Below are 23,798 nucleotides of genomic sequence, written 5' to 3'. Positions count from 1 at the left end.
AAATGTATGCACTTTGTTCTACTTGGACCATAAATGTCCTTTCAAAGTTATTTTCCACAGATTTATACTCAATCCACAAAATATGATTCATTTTGTTCACTTACTTTTTGAATTCTACACTTATTGTATCTGTTGACCAGGTTATAAAATATGTACAGGTATTTCCACTGAGTAGTGCACTTCAGGTAACTTGACAGTACATAACACCTTGCAAACCTCTTTTGATGCTCTGAACTAATTGAGTTGGAAAGTATCACATTATTCATGAACAAAGAAGTAGCAGATCTCTGCTCAAAGACAGAAGTGTGTGTGTGTAGGGGGGGCTGCTAAAGGGTAAACAGGAGCAAAGAAACACAAAAAGACACCTGTTCTCATTAATTCAAGGGATAGTGTCACACAGTCCTATTACACAGAAGAAGAAAAACTGTAAAGAATCTGCCTCAAACTAAATTTGCTATGGGAAAAAAGAGGCAATAATGACATTCAAGTTGATTTGGCACAAGTTTGGGGAAGATGATGCTCTCACAAATGAGCACTGAATCTGCACTGAGCATGAAAGCAAAAATACATGACTGGAAATGGCTCCATCCCCCAAGTTTTATATGAATCTAGTTTAATAACATCTAAAGACCAAATACATCAAAATGCAGAGACTGTACATTATTTATGGCTCCGTTACCAATGCAAGATTAAGAACACAGGTTCTTTGTCCAGTGACCATGTGCAAACTTCAAAGATCTGCAGTGACTCCTGACGCACACTACACCCACCTCATTTTGAGATGCAATGTGATCTAGTGGACAGAGTACTTGGTTGAAGGCAATATCCATTTTACTAATGGATAAACATTGAGGGGCTGGGGGCACATTTTCAGTTGTTTTGGAAAACATGCCTGCAAAATGTGCAAATACTGCTGTCTGCCTGCTTAATAAACATGAATGGATCAACATAATTTGTCTTTTACTTGTGCAAACACATATTTTGTATGAAAACAGATACTCCCCACTGGACACTATTTCTATAATGGGTCAAACCTAAACCCCAGATCTGTACTCTGCCAAATATTGGTGGTGGTCAAAATCTGGATTCAAATTTTGCATCTCAGATCCATCTCTAACTAAAAGCGATGTAGTTTTCTGAGGTCACTCCCAGTAGAGATTGTGGTTGTGTTGGATCAAGCGGAAGATCTTTTTTATAATGCAGCATTTCTTTGTTCTTTCCTTTGGTACCATTCATACTCTCTTCCCAGACTAATGTCTCATGGTGACTAAAACAATTTCTTCTTTTTATAAGATTTAATCACTAGTGTTTTAACCAAACACAAGCAGTTGCTAAAACCAAATCAAAAGGTTATGCCAAGTTTCAGTCAACATGGAGAATTTCCTTACATAGAACTGGTATGAATCAAGTTTAGTACTTTAATTAAGACTTGGAGTTGAGGCAGGGGGAGGGGAGGAGGATTTTTATTCTCTTTTCCCCTTTCATATAATGTAGCTTTGCCATTTGTTGTTCTGGTTTTGTCACTGTGTTTCTTAAGTAATCCTTAGCTATCACTTGAGGGTCAGAAGCTGTGCCACAGTTTTTGCCACCCTATGTGGCAGCGCTACTCCTCTGAGCATTTGGCGGCAGGGGTCCTTCCGCTCCGTGTCTTCGGGGCACTTCAGTGGCAGGTCCCGGAGTGAGTGAAGGACCCGCCGCTGAATTTCCGCTGAAGACCTGGAGTGGAAGGACCCCCCACCGCTGAATTTCCTCCAAGGGTGGCAAAATGCTGCCCCCCAAATCCTGCCACCCTAGGGGACCGCCTAGGGTCACTTAGTGGTAGTGCCGGCCCTGTTGAGGGTATATGTAAATATGTACAGTGTAATATAATGTAATGTAGCTTCACAAAGCACTAAATTAGTTTAGTTAATGGGTATTCTGTTTCACAGATAATTGATATCAGTGAGATTTGGTCACTAGGAGTTCTTGAACTACTTACAGTAAGAGAAACGGATTTAAATAATAAAATCAGGGTTTCTATTCATTCAGTGTAAAGAACTCTAAGTCTGAACAGAAAAACAACTGTACAGCCATTTTCAACACTTGAAGTCTGGCACAAGGAAACTGCATTCTGCACCCAAATGTTTCTTTCATCATTTCTGTCATTAATTAAAATAAATAAAGCAACAGAAATATTAAAATTATCCTGCAGTTTTGATCACAAGAAGGGCATTTCCTCACTTAAGTATTAGCTCAGATATTTCTGAAATTGAGTGTCGATTATATAGCTAGGAACAGGAGAAAAACAGGAAAATGAGAGGGATCTTTAGGGTTCTAAGTTTCCCCAACTAAGGGCAAAACAAGTGATTGGGCTCTAGGCAATGAAGCTTTGATGGCATTAATATCTGGCATATCTAGTTTGGGAAGCCAGAAACAGAATAAAAAGAGCTTTGGAAAATTCTCTATACAGAGAAATAACACAGCAAGGGAATGGGTAAAAACAAAAGGGATGTGTGGATCTGAGGGAGAATTAGATACAAAGTGGGCATACTATATCATATTGAGTAAAGGCTGTATTTGGGAACATAGTCCTGGGGCTTTGCAACACCTGCTCACTAGAGCGCTGATGGGAGCAGAGGAAACAATGAACTATTGCTGGTCACACGATAGGCAGTGGACTCAACACACAAGCTACCTAACCATTGTCAATTTTTTTGCATGCATCAAAAAAAAAGGTGTGTTTTAAGGAGGATACTGGCTTTGCTTATATATATGAGGTGCTCATCTCATGATTTAGACATGGCAGCCCCTGCTAAGCCCGGAAACATCCTTCTTCTGCTGGGTCCAAGGAAGCTGTTCCCTATCCCTCATGTGACCTGCTTATCAAGTTCCAAGTGTTGGAATTAATTACCATATCACAGTGAGTTACATCTACATTTCCACAAGGAGTGTTGAACCAGCTATACCTTCTGGAGGAAATGCCAAAGTCTTTTCCTATTCAATGATTATGGTTCTTCACTATTTCTAGGAGGCTCCCTCACCTTCCTGTCTCTAAATCTTGCCTTTAAAAAGCTTCTTTAATCCCCACTACTTTAGACACTTTTCACAAGCCAAGGTAATTGACTTTTGATTTGTATGTCTGTTGTTCTTGGTTATTGATGTTAGATCAACATCCTCATGCTGGATGGATTTGCCTCTCTTTTAATTCCTCTTTATGAATTTTCTCTAGGTATGAAATATAAATTATTGTCAGATCGTGGATCCTCTGTCACGGAAATGATTGGAACAATGGCTCATGCTACTCTTTTGGTCATGAGGAAGGTAGAGTGGTATGAAAACGAAACTGTTAACAGTGCCATCCAGACATGCCTGAATTTCAGAGCTCAGCTTTTTAATCTTTTGTCCATCACACAAAAATCCTTTGATTGTCTTCCTTTGATTTGGCTTGAAGACCAGTTGAAAGCTAATGAACTAGTGACTGTTGTTGACTCTCTTCCCATGATATTCCTCAAGCTATCTTGAGACACAATTACTCTTTCATTCTGAAAGAGCAAAAACAGAATGCCATATGATGATAGGGATCATGTCTGGAACACAAAGCTGAAAAGGTATCACTTTTATTTTTTGTCAAATCACAAATGCCATTAGCCCAACGGGCCTAATCCTGTAGCATTTACACAGGTCCACATCCCAACTGTCGTGAAGTAAAGCTACCTATAACTACCTTAGACATGATTTATAATCCCAAAATGGGAGTTTTATTTGCAGAGGGACTGCAGGATCAGGCCCAATCTCAGGTGAAGGATGTTTGCATTCATTATTCTTTCCCCTAGCTTGTATTATTCCCATATTTTCTCTACTTTAATGCTCCCCACCTTGATTATTAATGTCTGATGGATGCTGGCTGCAGAGTTCAGAACATGACAACACCTGAGAAACCCTACTGCAGTATATGTTGTTTATCGGATTTCAGGTACCTCTGCATTTCCCACAATTTCTGAGATTTTATAATTAAGAAAAGAGAGTCTACTGGCACAGATTCAGATGGTGAAAGAAGCTCCAAAGTTCTGTGTTTGACCTATTTATGCCAGAATGCATTGTTAAGGACTAAAAACCTACTTGTAGGGAGGGTGGTATCAGAGATTTCATGTATTAATGCACAGAGTCATGGGATGGACCTGAATAATTCATTAATTGTTTTTGTGCACCAGTCTGCACTGGTCGCTCTTTCGCTCTCTTTTATTTTATTTATTATTTATTGTAAACTATGTGTATTTGAGTCATTTAAACTTAGGTTAAGACTTCACAGACAGACAGGTGAGTAATCCCCACAGTGTTTTCAGCTCCTCTTCATATCTCTTGGCTCTTTTTTAATTCCAGCCGAAGCTGTGAATCCTACCTCAGCTAGTGCCCAATCTGGTGCTATACCTCCGATCTCTGAACTGTGTTTACAGCCATTAAATAATCCATGTAGCAGGCAGCATGATCCAGTGGATAGGACAATGGATTGGGAGTTAGGAGAACTGGATTTTCTTCCCAGATCTGGCCTGGAACAGATCCCATCACCTCTGTGTGTCTCCATTTCCTCATGTGTAAAGGTCCAGGTACGGGAAGATCATGATAATATTCTTTGCATAGTACTTTGAGAGCTTTGGATGAATAATGAGTCAATTCCAACACCAGTTTGGAGGGCCAGGCAAGAATCCCACTTACGGGTCAGCCAGCTGAATGTCTCAATGGAGCTACCTGTGTATGCCCTGCAGGATGCAGAATCAGCCTTTACAGGGCTCTGGCACAGGTCTCTTGGAAGGTGATCTGGAAGGGCTGGCCAGGGAAAAGAGTAGAGGATTCATCCATTTATGTGGCCCCAGTGCCCTGTACAGCCATAGACTAGGCTAGAAGCTGTGAGGGAGTTGAGCAGCAGCCCTGAACTCTAGAATGGGAAAAGGAGGAACTCTACCTCTCTGCAGTCCACCCTCACAGAGTCCAATTACATGGTCTTCATGCTGATGGACTGAATTTCACCATATAAGAGCCAAGTTTCTGTATTCACCGACTGGTTTATTTCTGTCCTTTGTGACAGAATATTGGTGGCTCCTTTAAGACTTCCATTTCAGGTTTTCTGAGTAAATTAATGAGTTCAACTTTTTACTACTTCTTAGCCCTTTAGAGCAACTTGAGAAAGGCACTTGTTTCCTTTTCATTTCAGACACTGCCACCAAAAGTAGATGGAAGAATGTACAGTGTATGTCCAATGCTGCGGTTGTTGAGCTAAGTCATTTGAATGAGGAAAAGTAGGCATTAAATAGCTGTTTGGGGCCTTACTAAGTTAGAACAATAGTAATAAAAGCCATTGCACAACTAAGCACAATGTGGAAGCGGTAAAATGATAAAATAAAGAATATTTTGTTTAAAATGTCATTTGAATAGACTTCAAAAATGTGTTAAAACAGTAACTCTCTACTAGAACTGTGAAGTAAAGTCAAGCTTCACTCCAGAAAATACAGCCTTCTGATTTGGGGATTATTACTTAATTATTTGTCACAAACAATTTATTCATTAAATACACGTCAGTGGTGGCTTGTGTCTACAAGGCGTTGAGACACACACCACCTCCCCAAAAGTATGCAAAAGCACAAAGGGTGTGTGTGTGTGTGTGTGTGTGTGTGTTTGTTTGACTAAATACAAATCATGAACACAGCAATCTATAACATACTGCTATTGATTTGCTGTGTTTGTGATTTGTATGCCTCTGGGCATCCTTCTCCACCGCCCCTGTGGAGCATGTGCAAACTGCAGTGAGGGTCTGATAGGAGGCAAACCACGACAATTTTAAGTGCAGTTTGTGGCACTGGTTTCACTTTCTAAGCAGCAGCGCTCCAGGCCCCGGCGCTCCAAGTGTGTGCCTGGGGTGGCAATCCATGGGGGCTGCCCTGCCGTTCCCTGCGAGGGTGACAGTCAGGCAGCCTTTGGCAGAATGCCTGCGGGAGGTCTGCCAGGCCCGCAGATGCGGCAGCAGGTACGCCGGAACTGCGGGACTGGTGGACCTCCCGCAGGCAAGCCCCTAAATCCGCGGGACCGGGGACCTCCCACAGGTAAGCCGCCAAAGGTTCCCTGACTGCTGTGCTTGGGGCGGCAAAAAAGCTAGAGCTGCCCCTGTTCCTAAGTTACAGGCTGTGGTAACTGTACAGTGCTCTAATTGCTTCATGTAGACCCAGGTGGTCCATTCTCTAGGTACCTTTTAGAGCAGACCAGCAGGGTCTATGTGGAGTGGTTAGAGTGCTGTTTAGTCACCACAAACTGTGGCTTCGGTGGTGAATTCAGTGCCCCAAGCCCAGCTGCAGCTGGCACCAATGGCTTGGACCAGCAGCAGCATGACCAGCAACTACAACAGCCTGCAGGAGGAGGAGTTCAAAGAATTGTTCTTCAATGCTCAGACCTGCTTCTTCAGGAGGCCCGTGGGCAAAGCCAGGGCCAATTCACAGGTAAGTGCAACATCCACTGTGAAGCTCTGTGCTGCCCTGGGAATCTGGGCTCCTCTCCTCCCCAGCCCACCTACAGCACGTGTTGCCAGGTTGCCCCTGCTGCTAGCTGAGTCTGGAGAAGTCCCAGATACTTGGGCTGAACCCTGACTTGACCTGCTTCCAGAGGTACAACAAGAGCGGGTGGGTGGCCCAAGAGGCCCACCACACCCCTCCTTGGCTGCAGGCAGGGAAAGTGGGAGAGGTCTTGGATAGCAGCATCTCTCCAATGGGGAGGGGAGGAACCCTGTATACACACCCCACTTTGCACACAGTTCACCAGGTGCCCCTGTACATAGTAGCCCTTTCTCGTGTTCATAAAGTGTGTGCCAATGGGTGACCATTTTTACAGATGTTTCTGTTATTCAAAGTTGTTTGATGGTACTTTATGCATTTATCTGATTATTTGAAAATAACTCTTGAGCTTGTCGTGTTTCTGTGATGATTTGGGGAAACTGTCTGTACAACCTATTAATTCTGGTTGATATTATGAAATTGTGACTATGAAAACTGCTGTATCATTGAATACCTCTGTGTAAATGTGGAATCCACCATGAGTTGGCAGGGCTAGTAGCACATACACACCTGACCAGGGACAATGGAGAATAGATAACCTTAACAGCTGTACTTTTACCTCACAACGGGTATCTAAGGAGGTTGGTTGGACAAAGCTGGATGAACCAGTTTTCCCCAACCCCTCAACAACCCTGGATGGCCACTGAGGACTCTGACCCCAACCCAAGAAAAATGTTCTGAAGTGGTGAGGAAACTGAAGAAGGGAAATGCATGTAGAGTTATTATTTTTATATAATTACGTGTATTTCTCATGTGATTAAGTAAAGAGTAATGGTGTTAGTATCCTGAGCAAAGCCTGTGTGTGTGAATTATGTGTTGCATGTATCATGTGCCATTGAAGAGTTTCCCTGTGGACCCAGAGCACCAGCACAGCTGGAATTCTGGGAGAGGACATGTTTAAGCTGCAGGGGTTCCTCTGGGGGTCAGCATAAGTGCCAAGGACTAGGGGTAGTTGGTCCATGGGCTCTAAGCTATAAAGAGGGAGTGCTAGTTAAAGTGTGTCTAGGAACCCCAAGACAGAGGCTGTGCCTGGACTCTGTTCAGTCACTAGAGGCTTAATGCTTGTACGATCTAGTGGTTGTTTGATTCACAGCAGACTGGCGGGTGACCAAAAGGTGACATTCAGTTAGACTGAGACAATTTCTTTCCCTTTATTGGATGGCCAAGCCTTTAAAAATGTCAAAGATCTGTGAAGATATGACATGACACCTAGAATTTAGGTGTCCTTTGAATGTCCTTTGAAGTTTGAACTTTAAAACCACTCCAGAATTTTTCAGCTTAGCCTGATGAGGAAACAGTCTAGCATCTGTTGGGGCTGAGAGTGGGAGTGGGGCTTCCGAGGTGTTAGTGGTGTTCATAGAAAAGCTGTTTGCAAGCCATCGTTCTTTTTGGGGCTTCACCTTAATATAACTCATCTATTTTACTTCTGCCATCATACACACTGCATTAGCTGTGCTGTCCAGTACTGTGTGATTTCTAAGGAAGGTTACCAACAGAAGTTCAGCATGATTTGAATGCTGCACAAAGAAGGTGGAACGTAGCAGCCCAGGACTGGGAACAGGGGCAGCAGTAACACAACAGATGATGATTCTAGGATATAATTGAAACCTGCTGGTGCAGGCAATGGTAGTAGGCATGGAATCAAAGTCATTAAGTCCACTCCTGCTAGCATTCCCATACAGAGAGTCCTAGAGAAGGAGTTGTCTTTTGGCAGATTCACTCATATATATATATATATATATATATATATATATATACATATATATTACAAGCACCTTCTGGGGAAGTCTGTCATGGTGTGAGTAAACAATATCTCAGGTTAGTCTCTCCCTGATTCTTCCTAGGTAATTCAATACAACTACAGCCATAGCAAACCAAACAAAGCAAGAAGTGGATTGTGTTAGGTCTCCATATTATCTTTGATACTTCATGATGATCTGCCTCATCAGAGGCCACTCTTAGAATGATTAAAGCAGGCTTATATTGTGCATAATTCTGCCTCTCCAAACGGGCATGGCTTTTCTCCCTCCCCATGGCTCCAGCCCTCTTTGGAGCAGCAAGATCTGATAAATGTTGCCAGCTACCAACACCAATGTTTTCTCTTTCAGCTTCTACTAGCACACAAGCTTCAGTTTTCACTGTAGGAAGGGGCCACCTGTGCAATCATTTGTGTTGAATGGGACTAAGACTGAGTATGTATAGCAAAGATGAATGAAGTGCAGAATGTTACCCCTGATGTTTACGTCATCTCCCCATCAGAACTACATCTCTGTTGCCAGAAGACCATTTTACCTTGCTTGGGCGGCCTGAGGCAGGGGCAGAAGGGTTGTGGTGTGTGTGTGTGGTGTGTGTGTGTGTGTGTGTGTGTGCACGGCAAGGACTAGGGTAGATGGTCCATGAGGTCTAAGCTATGTGTGTGTGTGTGTGCGCGCTTTGGGCTCCGGCAGGGGAGGGGGCAGAAGGGGAGGGTCCAGGGTGGGGACTCAGGCAGAAGGGGAGGGGCCAGGGATTAGCCTCCCCCAATGGCTGGTTCACCAGCTGCCCATGCTATTGTGCTAGGTGCTGTATAGACAGAGAATAGTCCCTGCTCCAAAGAGAAAAATCTCTCTTTATTAATAGATAAAGGCTAAAGATCAATGAATCATTTTTGCAATCAGTTTAAATTAACATTGCCATAATATGTTGCATATGAGGAAGGGAGGAATGTGAATAGTATTGCCTCACTTATTTGTTGTCCTTCAGAATATCTTCTGTATCCCCCTGAAGGCCTCAAAAATTCCTCCAATTTGTTCCCTCCACACTTCCTCCTTTAAAATCACACATTGAAGGATCAGGATGTGGAGCACAAATAGAATGTCAGTTGCAACCAGAGGAGTTGTTAGAGAGTAATTCAAAAAGCTCCTTTCCCCTTGGTATGCCTGAACAATGTTCCTAGAGCCTGCAGTCCTGGGACTCTCGCATATGCAGCAGCAACCACATTTGTGCTGCCCTGTCCTAGCTTTACAATATTCTGGAATTTTAATTTGTCTCTTCAATAGCAAAACTAAATGTCACAGATAGAGAAAGCAGAAGGCAGAAAAGAAATAACATACCTGAACTGAACTGAACTAACAATATTAAATGGGCTTTACAAGACAAAACACTCTTGTGTCACTCACTGCAGGATTAATGCCATGAGCATGCACTAAGTATTCCACTGGAAGCCTCAGTCACCATTACACAGTTTTTCAGTCTCAGTAATTACATTCTTAATAATCAATTGACATTTATTTAACACAAAATAATTGTCTACATTAATCTAAGTTAAATGACTGCTTCAGGCTTGCAATTTACCATCTCTGGATAGATAGTGCAAGCCATTCTGAGGACAGACAAAAAGCAAACAAACAAAAATGCCCAAAAGAATTTAAAAAATGGTGAAGAACTAGTTTATTATCAATTGCTATAGAGTACATTGATTTCCTGTGTTCCCTTATCTGAAGACAGTTCTCAACATTTAAATCATTGTCCTCTTTTGTTGAATTTCCTATAATAATATGGATACATCTTACTATCACAGCTGGATCTTTTATAAGATTATTTAGATATCAAAGAAATCATTCAGGTACTATTATGGCAGGCACAATATAAAATCTAGGTAGGTAGAAGTCACAGGTACATGATGGAGAAAGAAGTGTTACAAGGTACGCTTGGTTCAAAGGTTCAGTTTAGTTCAGATAAGAATCTATAGGTGTGGGCACTTGTCCAAACCTTATCTGACCCTCATGACAGGGCAATCTGCTCAAAAACTTTTTGAGCTCAGTCTTTTCTCAGGAGCTTTCCAGCATTTTGTTAATGACTATTCTTGCAGTATCACAAGAGTTAACAGCCTCTCCTGTGCTCTTTCAGTATTTCTGCTTTCAATGAAAAGCAGGAAACACAGAGGGGAACAAAAACAAAAGAAAACAAAAATTAGCATAACCGTTTTAACCTAGTAAAATGTCTTTGGCTCTGTTATAGCTTTAGAAGAAGGTTCCAGGAATTACTTATCTGAACCAGTTCACCCATTCTCAGTAATGGTGCAGAAAATCACATTTACAGGTGGGCCAGTAATGTGATATTCCCCTTCTCTCCTAATTCCCCTTGTTTCTCCCACCCCCTTCTATACATTTCTGAGCTTTGGTTCCTTTAGGGCTTAGGAAGTGGGTAGTATACCTTTAAATGGTTTGTGGCCCTCACAATCTTCTGTGTTTTATGTATTGTGTATATGTAGTGATGTCTTGTGTGTTGTATGGAGCTAGAACATGGTTATTTGGACCCCATGTGCCCATATGGTTCCTTCAATTTATGGGTGTTGTTTAAACAGCAAAAGATACAACTGTTCAATATACAGGTGACTGCCTAAGGAAAGTAGTGGGAGAAGACGTAACTGAAGGGCATACATGCCATTTGGAGGTATACATATTGGACCCCATCCTGGGCCACATTCTGTCTGCTACGTACAAGTCCACCAGCACAAAGCAATCCAAAGTCTAGTAGATACAGGCTTCAAAGCATCTCACCTGTGGAGGGGAATCCTCGGGAGGCATAGAGCTGCTAAAGTAGATCTTACATCATCTCTTTCTCTGCTGCTGCTGGTGGGGATGTGGCCAAAGGAAGGGGCATTGGCAGGGCTTTCCTGAACCCCAGAGATCTCCAGCTCCCAAACCATCCCCTAAGACCTGTGCTGAGAGACCAACGCGGGCAGAGCAGATCCCAGAGTTGAGCAGTGCAAATGGCAACTCGGCTGAAGCTGGTAACCTGGTCCCGTGATGATATGGCCTGTGACAGCAAGGGGACTTGTGGTACATCGGGAATTTCCCCTGCCGGGTAATGCGAGTAATTTCATTTTATTATGTAGTGGGCTGAGCAGAAAGAGGTCTCTCTCTTTGTCTATAAAGACCGTTGGCTGATGGGACACGGAGAGAGGCTGGGTGTCTGGTATACATAGATTAGAATTATATGCCACCTATTCCTCTCTGGCCTCACAAGCCTTAGGACTCAATGTAGAAAACTTAAAACAAAGGATGTAAGAAATAAGCTCTGGGAAATTCAGAACTCCATGACCCCACCTTCCTAATTTCTTTTGTTTTATTCATAATTTACATTCCATTGTATCTTTTCAGACTTTATTCTTTTTCTGTTTGTTTATTTGTTATACACTGATCATCCCAATGTAAGCGTTGAATGGAATAATATAGGCAGGCTGTGATGCTCTCTGATTGGAACATAAATATTTATATCATTGATATTGCCACTGTTAGACAATTGCAACAAATCTTACACAAAGTATGTCATGTATCAATGGAAAAGTTACAATATATCAAGTATGATTATCCAGTTTGTATGCATGTATCATCTTTGTATCTAAAGTTATTAATATTGACTGTATACCAGTATTTCAAACATATTTGCTCCTGGGATCATGCCCAAAAGGAAATTTACATCCAGTCTGGGAATGTCACAAGATCTCTTACAAGAGGTGGTGTGAAATCTTGCAATAATCATTTTCATCAATGGAATGAAATGGTGCATTGACAGAGTTTGTGACCCTAAGTTACATAGCTTATTAGATCTGGCACTGTAATAATGCAACCACTGTGTCTTCTCTATAAACTTACAATAGTGGAGCCACATTGTCTGCTGGTGAAAATGGATAAAAGTCTATTGAATCCAATGGAGCTGGTCTGCTGCCATTATACATATGTTCTGAAGGGGAGGAGGGACTCAACATTTTCTCCCCCTCCAGCTGAACTAATGTGATTGAGTAATATGAGGCAAATGCAGTGTGAGATACAAACCACTCTGTGCTGGACTGGAGGCTTCCTTTCATACATGGCATTAAATGAATAAAAAATGGTAATGGAATATTAAGTTTGTAACATGGCATGTTACAACACTGTGTAGCTGACAAACCAGTCAATGAAGTTTCCATTAACTTAAAAGCACAAAAGCATTTGCTGAAGTTGAGGATAGCTTGCTGGCTGAATCTAGCAGCAGGGACGTCTACAGCAGATCAGCTGTATCAGCAGTCAGTTCGTATTAGTCTAGACAGTTTTAAGATCATGGGAACAATTGAACCAGCCAAAAGAGACATAACCAATTTGTTTAACTGTCCTGTCCAAATGTATCACATTTATGCTGAAATGTGAACCATAAAGAAACTTTGGAATAGACCTCTCAGTGGAAAATGAAATCTTTTACTGTTATCCACTGTTACTAATCAGTGAAATCCTGCTAACTGCTATATGTGGCCTTGTTGCTAAGCAATAATAGGCCCTGCTTTTGCTTTTGGGTGATTATAATTATTCATTTGAATAAGACAAAGGAAAGTGTTTCGTTCATCTTAAAGGAATGAGATAACCAATCAACCCACAAGGGATAGCTGAAGTATATGTAGATACTTGCAAGATGTATGTAAATACATAGTGACACATTATACAATTCCATCTATATATCTAATTTTTCTTTGGTTTAAATAAGGGTTTAGAATGCCGGATTTTATTGGATGACTGAAATTATTAAGCTAGATGGGTGTTTGCCTTGCTGACGTATAAGATACATGGAGTATTACAATCTTGTAGCTGATTTTCTCTCCTAAGGAAAATTTTTTAATTACATACTTCATCCACACTATATCTTGGCACTCATCTTCTACTCCATACCCTGCCCCCCACCCCCTCAACCCCAGGCCTCATAACAGAATCCTTAGAATCTATCTGCTAAAACCTGTGGTCTAAAGAGCATGCTCAGAAGAGGTCCAGACCTTTCTTTGAAGGGCAGGGGGGCTTTCTATGGCAGCAAGGTCTAAATCACAATGTCCTAAATTCTATTATGTGCCTCAAAGCTGACATTAGCGCAGCTCCATGGTGTAATTAAGAACAGAATTTGGTCCAATGGCTGAAGAAGAGAGAAGACAAGATAGTTCAGGTGTATACTATTCTTGCCCAAAACGAATATCCACCAGGCCAAAATAATTATTTTATATAGAAGAAAAGAAAAAATGTTTGTCAGCCAAGACTATAAACAAGGCTGACTGTAAGTGGGAGGTTGGTTTGGGGAAATTGCTCCAGAAAGTTTCTAATTTTTAATCATAAAATACCTGTGAGATTGGATGATTCAGGGGATATGTGCTCATTCTCGCTCTCTCTCATACTTTTTATTATATTCAGAGATGGCAGTGAGCCTTTGGTTAAGGTTGCCAAACACTATCCATTATACACCCTATTTTCAGTTACTTACAGCTTTGCCAAATTTTACCATTTGAGCAGAGAATTTCTGTGCTGGGTGTCTGCCTCAGGCTTATTCTTTTTAAAAATTTGTTTATTTTTATTTCAACAAAAAATAGTTCAACTGTTCCTGACGAAGGGGAAATACATTGTTTTGCCTATGTCACAAATTTCTTGTAACTTCCATTCAGAAGCTCTAGAAATGCCATGCTGTGGAGTAGGGGCTTGAACTTTGGCAAGTGGGTCATCCTGATGTCACAGAAGTGCCTTTTGCTATTCCCATGAATATCCACTCTGATTTAGTCGAATTATAAACCTCTGAAAAATCACCATTTGAACATACTCAGTAGAAGTGTGTTTACAAAGTGGCAGTGAAATTCTCCAAACTTTTTTTGCAGTGGGCATGCTCCATCACCCCCACAGAGTTCACTGTGCGTACTCCAGCCCAGAAACAGGACTTGTCTTCCATTGTTCCTTCAAACTACCGGGGCTGACCTCAGGGAGACTGACTCTTCTGTGTTTTCAATGCTCCCCACTCTGGTGCCCAAGCAGCCTAGAGGAAGAGGGAGCAGCTGGACTTGAATACAGAACTATGAGGAGCAGAGTGGGAAAAGGGACAGGATGGGTGATCTAGGTTGGGATGGAAGTAGGAGAAGGGTAAACTGAAACAGGTTAGAAGAGGCAGAACTAGAGAAGGAAAGGCAGGACCACAGGGAGATGGGAGAAGAATGAGAAGGGGACAACCATGGGGAAAATAGTTGAAGAGGGGGACAGTGCAGTATAATGAGTGGAACTGGAGAAAGAGGGTCAGGTTTCAGGAAGGACCTGACTTGGTGTGGCAGCAGGAAACTCAGGAATGTAATCTGTGCTCAGACTCCTTGCTCTCAAACATTAGAGCCTCAGCATGTAGCAGTATATTTTATAAAGAATTCTTTCCTATCACTGGTGTTTAGTGGGGGTACTGCAGGAAGAGAGAAGATGGTCTCATGATTAGGGATGTTAAATATCACCCTGGAAGACTGGATTCTGTCCTGGTCTCCGACACAGTGCTCCTGGGTGATGCTGGGCAAGTCACTTATGCCAGACTTTTCAGAGATGGCTATTAAATGTGTGCTTTTATTTTTGGGTGCTAAACTTGAGTAACCTGGGCACAGATCCTCAAGTTCGGTGCCTAAGGAGGGAGTTAGGCACCTAAATATCTTAGAGCAGTGGTCCGCAATGTGGTGCCCACTGGGGCATTTATGTGCACCCGCCTAGTGACAAGGTGTGAAAAGTAGTGCTGGCTTCTCTTCGGCTTCTCTCCGTGTTGACCAGGGCAAACTGGTCTCATTTCCGTTCGCTGAAATGACCTACCAGGTTTAGTAGTATCATGGTAGTGCAAATGTAGGCTGTCTCATGCATGTGCTATTGGTTCCAATCTCTTGTTACTTGTGTATCACTACTCTTTTTTTTTTTTTGTTTTGTTTGCGCCTGCGCACGCAGTGGGATGTCAGTGACCCGTGTTTCCATATATTATGTGAGTATTCTTCCACTGTACTGATACTGCTGTTTTCTCGTGCTTTTCAATTTATTATTTTTTCAACATTTTGCCCCGAAATGAGTGGTTCAAATAAAAGACAATGTACATATTATTTCAATGCAGAGTGGGACGAATCCTATTGTTTTATTGAAAATAAAGGGAAATGTGTTTGCTTATCATGCGGTGGTACTGTTGCAGTGCCAAAAAACACATAATGTCGAATGCCATTTCCAAACTAATCATGGCCCTTTTGACATTAGCCATCCACTTAAATCTGAGTTGAGAAAGGTTTGATTTGAGTTGATTAATTTTCTTCCATCTGCCCAGCAATCTGTTTTCATTAGACAAGTGGTAAAGTCTAAAAGTGCTACTATTGCTTCCTTTAAATTTGCTCATCTGCTCGCAAAGAAGAAAAAACTCTTTCAGGATGGTGAATTGTTGAAGGAAGCATTTTTGACTGGTGTTGATTGTCTGTTTCAAGTATTTTCTAGCAAGCATGAGATTTGTCGGCAATACAAGGCTTGCAGTTATCAGACAACACAGTTATGAGGAGAATACATGAAATTTCAAGTGACATGCAAACTTAGCTAAAGGACAACTTGGAAATATGTGACTGGTTTTCACTGCAGTTCAATGAGTAGACAGATGTATCAGATACAGCGCAGTTGGCAGTTATGGTGAGGATGGTATTTAGTGACTTCACTGTAAAAGATTAATTACTAAAAGTATTACCTATGAAAGGGTGAACAAAGGGTGAGGCCATCTATAATTTATTCAAATCATATGCAACATCAATTAGGATGACCAGATGTCCTGATTGTATAGGGACAGTCCCAATTTTTGGGTCTTTTTCTTATATAGGCTCCTATTACCTCCCACCTCCTATCCCAATTTTTCACACTTGCTGTCTGGTCTCCCTAACATCAATTAATATGCCACTATACAAGCTGTCTGCGATCACCACTGATGGGGCACCAGCAATGATGGGCAATGCCAATGGATTCATTGCAGTCTGCAAGAAGAACGAATCCTTTCCGAACTTTGTTTTACCATTGCATTATCCACCAAGAAGCTTTGTGTGTCAAAGTTCTTTCTTTTCAACACATCATGAATGTCATTATTAAAATAATTAACTCTGTTCGAGCGGAACCTTTGCAACACTGACTTTTTAAGGCCCTGCTGGAAGACGTTGATGATAAACAATTTGATCTTATCTTGCACACAGAAGTATGATGGCTGAGCAAAGATAAAGTTCTTGCATGTTCTTAAAGCCTAATTGAAGAGATCAAAGAATTTCTGAACTCCACAAATCAGAACTTCGAGCAACTAGAAGACTCCAGCTGGTTAATGGACTTGGCTTTTCTTGCCAACATCACTGACAAATTGAACATTTTAAATGTTGAGCTCCAGGGAAAAGACAAACATGTGGCTCAAATGATAGGTGGTGTAAAATCATTCAAAGCAAAACTGATCTTGTGGATGTCACATATGAAGATAAAATCTCTCGTATATTTCCCAAGTATGAAGAAAATGGCATGTGACAGTGATTTTAACTCATCACCGTTTGTTATCCACATTCAAACACTTCTGGAACAATTTGAAAAGAGATTTCAACAGTTCACCATCATTGAGCCTGTAGTTGCCTTTCTTGTGAATCCTTTTACTTGCCAAATAGAGGTAACAGATATGGCTACATTAATTGCGAGTCTCATTCAAGTAAGAACAGAAGTGGAACTGGAGATTTTGGACCTTCAAAATGATATTGTTCTAAAATCCTGCGCAACAGATGAAAACATTTGGAATCTGGTTGATGGCGAAAAGTTTACTGCCTTAAAAAATGTAGCATACAAAATAAAATCTTATTTCAGTTTCACTTATCTATGCAAAGTTCTGTTTTCAACAATGAACATCATGAAATCAAAATACAGATCTTGGCTTACAGATGCCCATCTTGATAATTGCTTATGAACAGGAATATCATCCTACTCTCCCAACTACGAAAAATTAGCTGAAGAAATGCAGCGCCAAAAATCACACTGACTTTATTAGAAAAAACACGTGAATTAATTATACCTATTTTCTAAGTGCTGATGAGCATGTATGATTAACTTGTGTTTAACTTTTTTCATATTTGTTTGTTTGTTTATTGAAATCCAGATACAAGTAACAATACAAAGAATATTTTTAATTAACCATAACTGGCTATCTATGTTAAAGAAAGAATAATGAATATATTTGGACCAGCAGTTCAAAAGTGTTTTGCTTTCTTAAAATAAATAAGATGAAAACTGTTTATGATTTTTTTTTTGTAAAAACTCCTTAACTTTCTCTTACAGGTAGATAAAAAAGAGCAAATTCACATGCTAAGGTGAAAGAGTACAAAGGGGTTGAATTAAGATTGCATCTTAATACTGGTACTTTTGAATCCTTGACTTTGCAACCTTAATGCTCTTTTAATGTAGTTGTTTTTCACTGTAACTATGTATATAAAATACATACACGTATACTATTGCGACAGGCATTTTAGAGAGGTATGTGAAAGGGCCATAATAGGATACAGAAACTTATACCCTTTTGTTCATCACTCTTTCAGATTCAGCTCAGGGTCAATGACTGAAAGCCAATACTACCTGAAGGCTGTTCAGCAGAGTATATGAAATAAATTGGTGGTCTCCATCCAGTTCTAGCAGACATTACAAAAAACACTGTCAAGATTGATACTAACTGGCACCCTTGCTGGCAGTTCCAGCAGGGGTCCAAAGACTAATTGGGCATGGAGACTGCACTAATCTCAACCCTACAGTGGTCCCTCTGATCAGGGCTGAGGGACACTAGTAGGGTAGAGAGAAGAACAGAGTCTGCTCATGTTATACCTTTAGTTTGAAGAAATGGAAGGGTAGCTCTGGAAGATGAAGTCTTCTGGCACCTTTCACAAGTTCAATTAAATAAAAAAAAGATAACAAAGAGCCTTTGGGAATAAATTACTACAACAGCATGAGGACTGGGAAGGAGTGTTCATTAGACCTTTTCCTTTTAAGCGTCAACAGAGTTTGGACCTACATAGAAGAAGAAAATACCTTTCTAGGTTAAAGCAGCAAAGAGTCCTGTGGCACCTTACAGACTAACAGACGTACTGGAGCATGAGCTTTCGTGGGTGAATACGCACTTCGTTGGATGCATGGATACAGATCCAGACTAACACGGCTACCCCTCTGATACTTTCTAGGTTAGTCAACAATGTTGCTGAAATTCAGGTAATTCTCCCCTGGAGTTCAATCTTTTTGCAGCTTCCTTGTATTATTAACATGGAACTGTCATAAACAGATGGTTAAGGGTTAATGTCTCTTTTACCTGTAAAGGGTTAAGAAGCTCAGTGAACCTGGCTGACACCTGACCAGAGGACCAATGGGGGGACAAGATACTTTCAAATCTCGTGGCAGGGAAGTTCTTTGTTTTGCAGGTTTTTTTTGTTCTTGTGTCTCTCTTGGGGCTAAAAGAGACAGACCGTGAACCCAGTTTCTCCAATCTTTCTGAAACAGTCTCTCATGTTCAAAAGATAGTAGACTAGCTAGAAAGAGCGGTTAGTCCCATGTTGTTTCTAACTACAAAGGTGTATTTTGCTGGAAGGAGTTTTACCTCTGTTTGCTGTAACTTGGAATATCAGGCTGGGGGGGAGGGAGTCCCTCTAGGCTATCTAAATCTGACTACCCTGTAAACATTTTCCATCCTAATTTTACAGAGATAATTTTTACTTTTTCTTTCTTTGATTAAAAGCTTTCTTTTTTAAGAACCTGACTGATTTTTTTCCGCTTGTTTAAGACCCAAGGGGATTGGGTCTGAACTCACCAGGGATTGGTGGGGGGAAAGGAGGACAGGGGGAGGTTAATTCCTCTCTGTTTTAAGATCCAAGGAGTTTGGATCAGTGTAGTCTCTCAGGGTAGCCCAGGGAGGGGAAAGTCTGGGAGAGGAAAAGGAGGGGGGATGGTTTATTTCTCCTTGTTTTAAGACCCAAGGGGTTTGGGTCTTGGGTTCCCCAGGGAAGGTTTTGGGGGAACACTATATTTTGGCTGGTGGCGGCGCTATCAGATCTAAGCTAGGAATTAAGCTTAGAAGGGTACATGCAGGTCCCCACTTTTTGGACGCTAAAGTTCAAAGTGGGAAAAATACCTTGACAGGAACACAACCCCAACCCAGGAAGCAGCAGCCATTCCTACAACAGCCTGATTAATGCTTTCCACAGGGTCACTTCCTGAAGTTGGAAACATGTTTGTGAGCTACAATCTACTATTAAGGCAGATTGTGAAATCTCCCAAACTTAAGAATGTGCCATGACATTTTTGTAGAAAACATTCCCACCTTTCATTCCTGAATCAGGGGTGGGGGCCCCACAAACCACACACTGTAATTTCTTGCTCTTTTTATATCTTGTTGATGTAAAACCAACAGAATGAATACCCGGTAAATACATGATGTTCACAATCAATTAAAGAAAAAGGACAAAGATGACCATGGGTATCTGGGTTATTTTCTTTGCTAGGGCTATCCCTGGAGTTATAATAGCTTTCATTTAAGTATTAAATTTGTATAATTTTATCACCTCTCTAGAGATTAAGTAAACAAATCATAAAATCAGAAAGCTGTCAATAATTTTTTCTAACACTTTAACTTCAAGGTGAATTATTCCAATTTTTAATTGGATTTTTTTAAAAAAGCAATTAATACACTTTTCTGGAAAAGCATATTAATTCCTATAGTTTCAATTCATCTGCAGCTGATATTCTCTTTAATCATAAATAGTGTACAGAATCAAAGAAAAAATTCTGATTTATATTTTATTGGTCATGTTTTATGTTTCTTGCTCATTTAAAGCTATTTTCTGCACTTGTAACAGCTCTTAATTTGAATATCTTAACACATATATTCATACACCTATGCCACATATACAATTTAAGTATAATTATGCATGCACAAATATGCATGTATGTATAGTTATATACACAGAAATCTTTCAGAATTTTTTAAAAATACATCAAAGGGAATCACTACTGTTATCCAGCAGCTGTGACCAGAACCATCTCTTTAACTAGCTGCATTTAATGAGACATTATGTTAGTGTCTTTCTCTGTCAAAAAAAAATCTGCATTAAGATCAGTAAGTGAATTATGTAAATAAAATAGCCAGCCCTGATGAAACAGCAATTATATCTGCAACTGTATACTTTTGTTCATGATGGATAATTGTTTGCATATTTGTTTTATGGAGCATTTGGCCATTTAACTATTTAACTGCACAAGTTTATCCAAAAGTTATTCAAATGTTTAGACTGGCGGAGATCACAGTTGGTGCTGGTAACAGGTGGCTCACCCCTTAAGGGCTGGAGCCAGCCAGCCCTGATTACAGGCTAAGTCATGATAGGTGGGGAAGATCATGGTGATTTCCCTATAAAGAGCAGCTGAAGGGTACAAGAGGGGTGTCAGGAAATGGTTAGGAGGGAGGTTGTAGGGGAGGGATAGCTCAGTGGTTTCAGCATTGGCCTGCTAAACCAAAGGTTGAGAATTCTATCCTTGAGGGGACCATTTAGGGAACTGGGGTAAAACTTTGTCTGGGGATTGGTCCTACTTTGAGCAGGGGGTTAAACTAGATGATCTCCTGAGGTCCCTTCCCAATCCTCATATTCTATGAGAACTTTCGTAGGGAAGATCCAGAAACCAAAGGAGCTGCAGAGAGCAGGAATCCCTGACTGAGAGATGGGTTTGGGCCTGGAAGCCAGAACCAGAGAGCTAAGCTCTAGCTAGGTAAGGCCTGGGAATCCTCAGGCCGAGCTCTTACTACAGATTAATTGGGAGAAGTCTTTGGGGGCCTAAAAGGCTGAGCTTCAACCCAGTAAAGCCTGAGGGACTTTGAACTGGGACCTAGTTCTAGGAAGAGGGGCCAGGGACTCTCTATGTCAGGGGTCTCAAACAGGGGTGGCAGGTTTGTAGAAGTTTTGGTGGTGCCCAAACTCCATTGCCCCCCAACTCTGCCCCCCACCTGCTCAAGGTTCTGGGAGGGAGTTTGGGTGAGGGAGGGGTGCAGAGGGATGGAGTACAGGGGTGAGGGCTGTGGGGTGTGGCTTCAGATGAGGGGTTTGGAGTATGGGAGGGGCTCAGGGCGAGAGTAGGGGTGTAGGAGGTGAGGGCTCTGTCTGGGGTTGGCAATGGGGAACTTGGGATGTGGGAGGGGCTATGGGTGAGAGTAGGAATGTTGGGGTGAGAGCTCTGGCTGGGACTGGGGATAAGGTGTTTGGGGTGCTGGAGGGGCTTAGGGCTTAGATAGATAGTTGAGGATGCGGTGGGGGACGAAAGCTCTGGCTGGGATAAGGGCTCGGGGGTGGGGCAGGGCTGGGGATGAGTTTGGGGTGCAGGCAGGCTGCTCCAGGACAGGGGCCAGAGAGGAGGACTCCCCACAGCCCTTCCCTGCCGGCAGCAGCAAGCTCTGGGGGAGAAGCCCCCCCTTTCCTGCCTCCCCAGCAGCACACTCACCCCCCCCCCCCGTCACTGCATGTGCTCTTAGGGCCTCTCTCAGGTCCAGGAATCTCCCCCACCTCTCATGTGGTGAGTGTCGGGGGTTGCTGCGTATGCCTCCTCCCCTGCTGTTGCCCCCGACTGTACCCTCACTGGGGCTGAGGGAAGGGACTGTCTCCTTGCCCAGCATGGGGCAGGAGCAGTGACTGTGGGCCGGGGGAGAGGGGCTGTGCTGCTGGAGGGTCCTACCGGAAAAGGGAAGGGTTTGAAGGGGAAGGGCAGGCTCAAAGTCAGTCTGCCCTGGCAGTGAGATGGGGGCACTAGGACCCTGCAGCAACTGCTGCTGCAGGGAGGCTACATGGAGCTGCCCTGAAGGGACAGTGTGTCAATGCCTCTCTGCTCTGGAGCCCAGGAAAGGCGAGCGGGGGGGCTGGGGGCAGCAAGTTGGGGCCCGGGGACACTCGGGGAAGGCGTGGGGGGGGGCACAGGTGGGGCCGGGTCTCCCCCCAGCCCTAAATATTCATGGAGCTGGGCCCCTAGGCTCTGAATATTGCTGGTACCCGACACCACGTGGGTATGGAACTCGCCGCCTATGGACTTTCAAACTCAATTTACCTCAGGGTCAGTGCTAGTCCCAGTGGGCCAATAATGTCACCAAAGATGGTTTTCAGAAAAGAAAATGTTTATATTGTATTTTTATTTCAAATTTCTTAGAAATAATAAAACTGTCATATAACTGTATACAATTCTTCACCTGCCAGAGAGCTTTTAGTGTTTGCCAGGCACTTGGCAACGCTTCAGTTCTGCCAGTTTATTGATGTTTGGCCTCAGTGACTGAGCAGTTGAAACCTTCAGGATTGCAGCAAGTTGTGCATCAGATGGTTGTGTTTGGTATTTTGACTTATTTATATTCGTTGTGGAAAAAAGTGCTGCTGCCTCCATGGCCAACTCTGGCTGGCAACTAATGATGCTGCCTCCATGGCTGACTCTGCCCGGCAACTAGTGATGATATCTCTGTCCCTCTCCCACAGCCAATGGGAGTTGCAAGTGGTGGTGCCTGCAGCAGACATTGCCAGCAGCTTGTCTGCCTGTGTCTTTCCTCCATGGGCCGCGCTGGGGAGGTTCTCAGGCCGCAGATGGCCACGGGCTGGGACTTTGAGACCCCCACTCTATGTAAAGGGAAAGTGTGACTGAACTGGGGTTGAGGCTTGGAGGGCCAGTATGTAAGGACCTGCGGAGTGCTGAAAAGGGGAGGAATTGGTGGTTGGGTACTGCAGAATGACCTCTGGCTGTGAGGGGTCACTTAGAAGGTTGCCCAGTAACTGTGCTTTTTCAGCAATCTTATAAAACACATCTGGCTTTAGAACTACATCAGTATTAAACCTCTGTTATAGCCAAGTGCTATATTTGGTTGTTCTGAGGATGATTTTTACAATGTATTTTACTGAATTGAACATGGGAGCCCATTTTAGAGCTTATATATTTTTTTCTGGTTTTGATTTAGATGCAAGGAGAAACTAAAGGTCTCAATAGGAAATATAAATCCATGATATGTCCATACCTTGAATAATGCATGGAGTTCTGGCTGCCACGTCTCCGAAAAGATATATTGGAAAAGGTACAGAGAAGGGCAACAAAAATGACTAGGAGTATGGAACAGCTTCCACATGAGGAGAGATTAATAAGACTGGGACTTTTCAGCCTGGAGAAGAGACAACTAAGGGGGATATGATAGAAGTTATAAAATCATGACTGATGCAGAGACAGTAAATAGGGAAGTGTTATTTACTTCTCATAACACAAGAACTAGGGGTCACCATATGAAACTAATAGACAGCAGGTTTAAAACAAACAAAAGGAAGTCTTTCTTCACACAACCCACAGTCAACCTGTGGCATTCTTTCCCAGAGGATGTTGTGAAGGCCAAGACTATAACAGGGTTCAAAAAAGAACT

Source organism: Chelonoidis abingdonii, chromosome 2, assembly GCF_003597395.2.
Source record: "Chelonoidis abingdonii isolate Lonesome George chromosome 2, CheloAbing_2.0, whole genome shotgun sequence".
In the NCBI taxonomy this organism is placed as follows: Eukaryota; Metazoa; Chordata; order Testudines; family Testudinidae; genus Chelonoidis; species Chelonoidis abingdonii.
Note: the sequence above shows the minus strand (reverse complement) of the source record.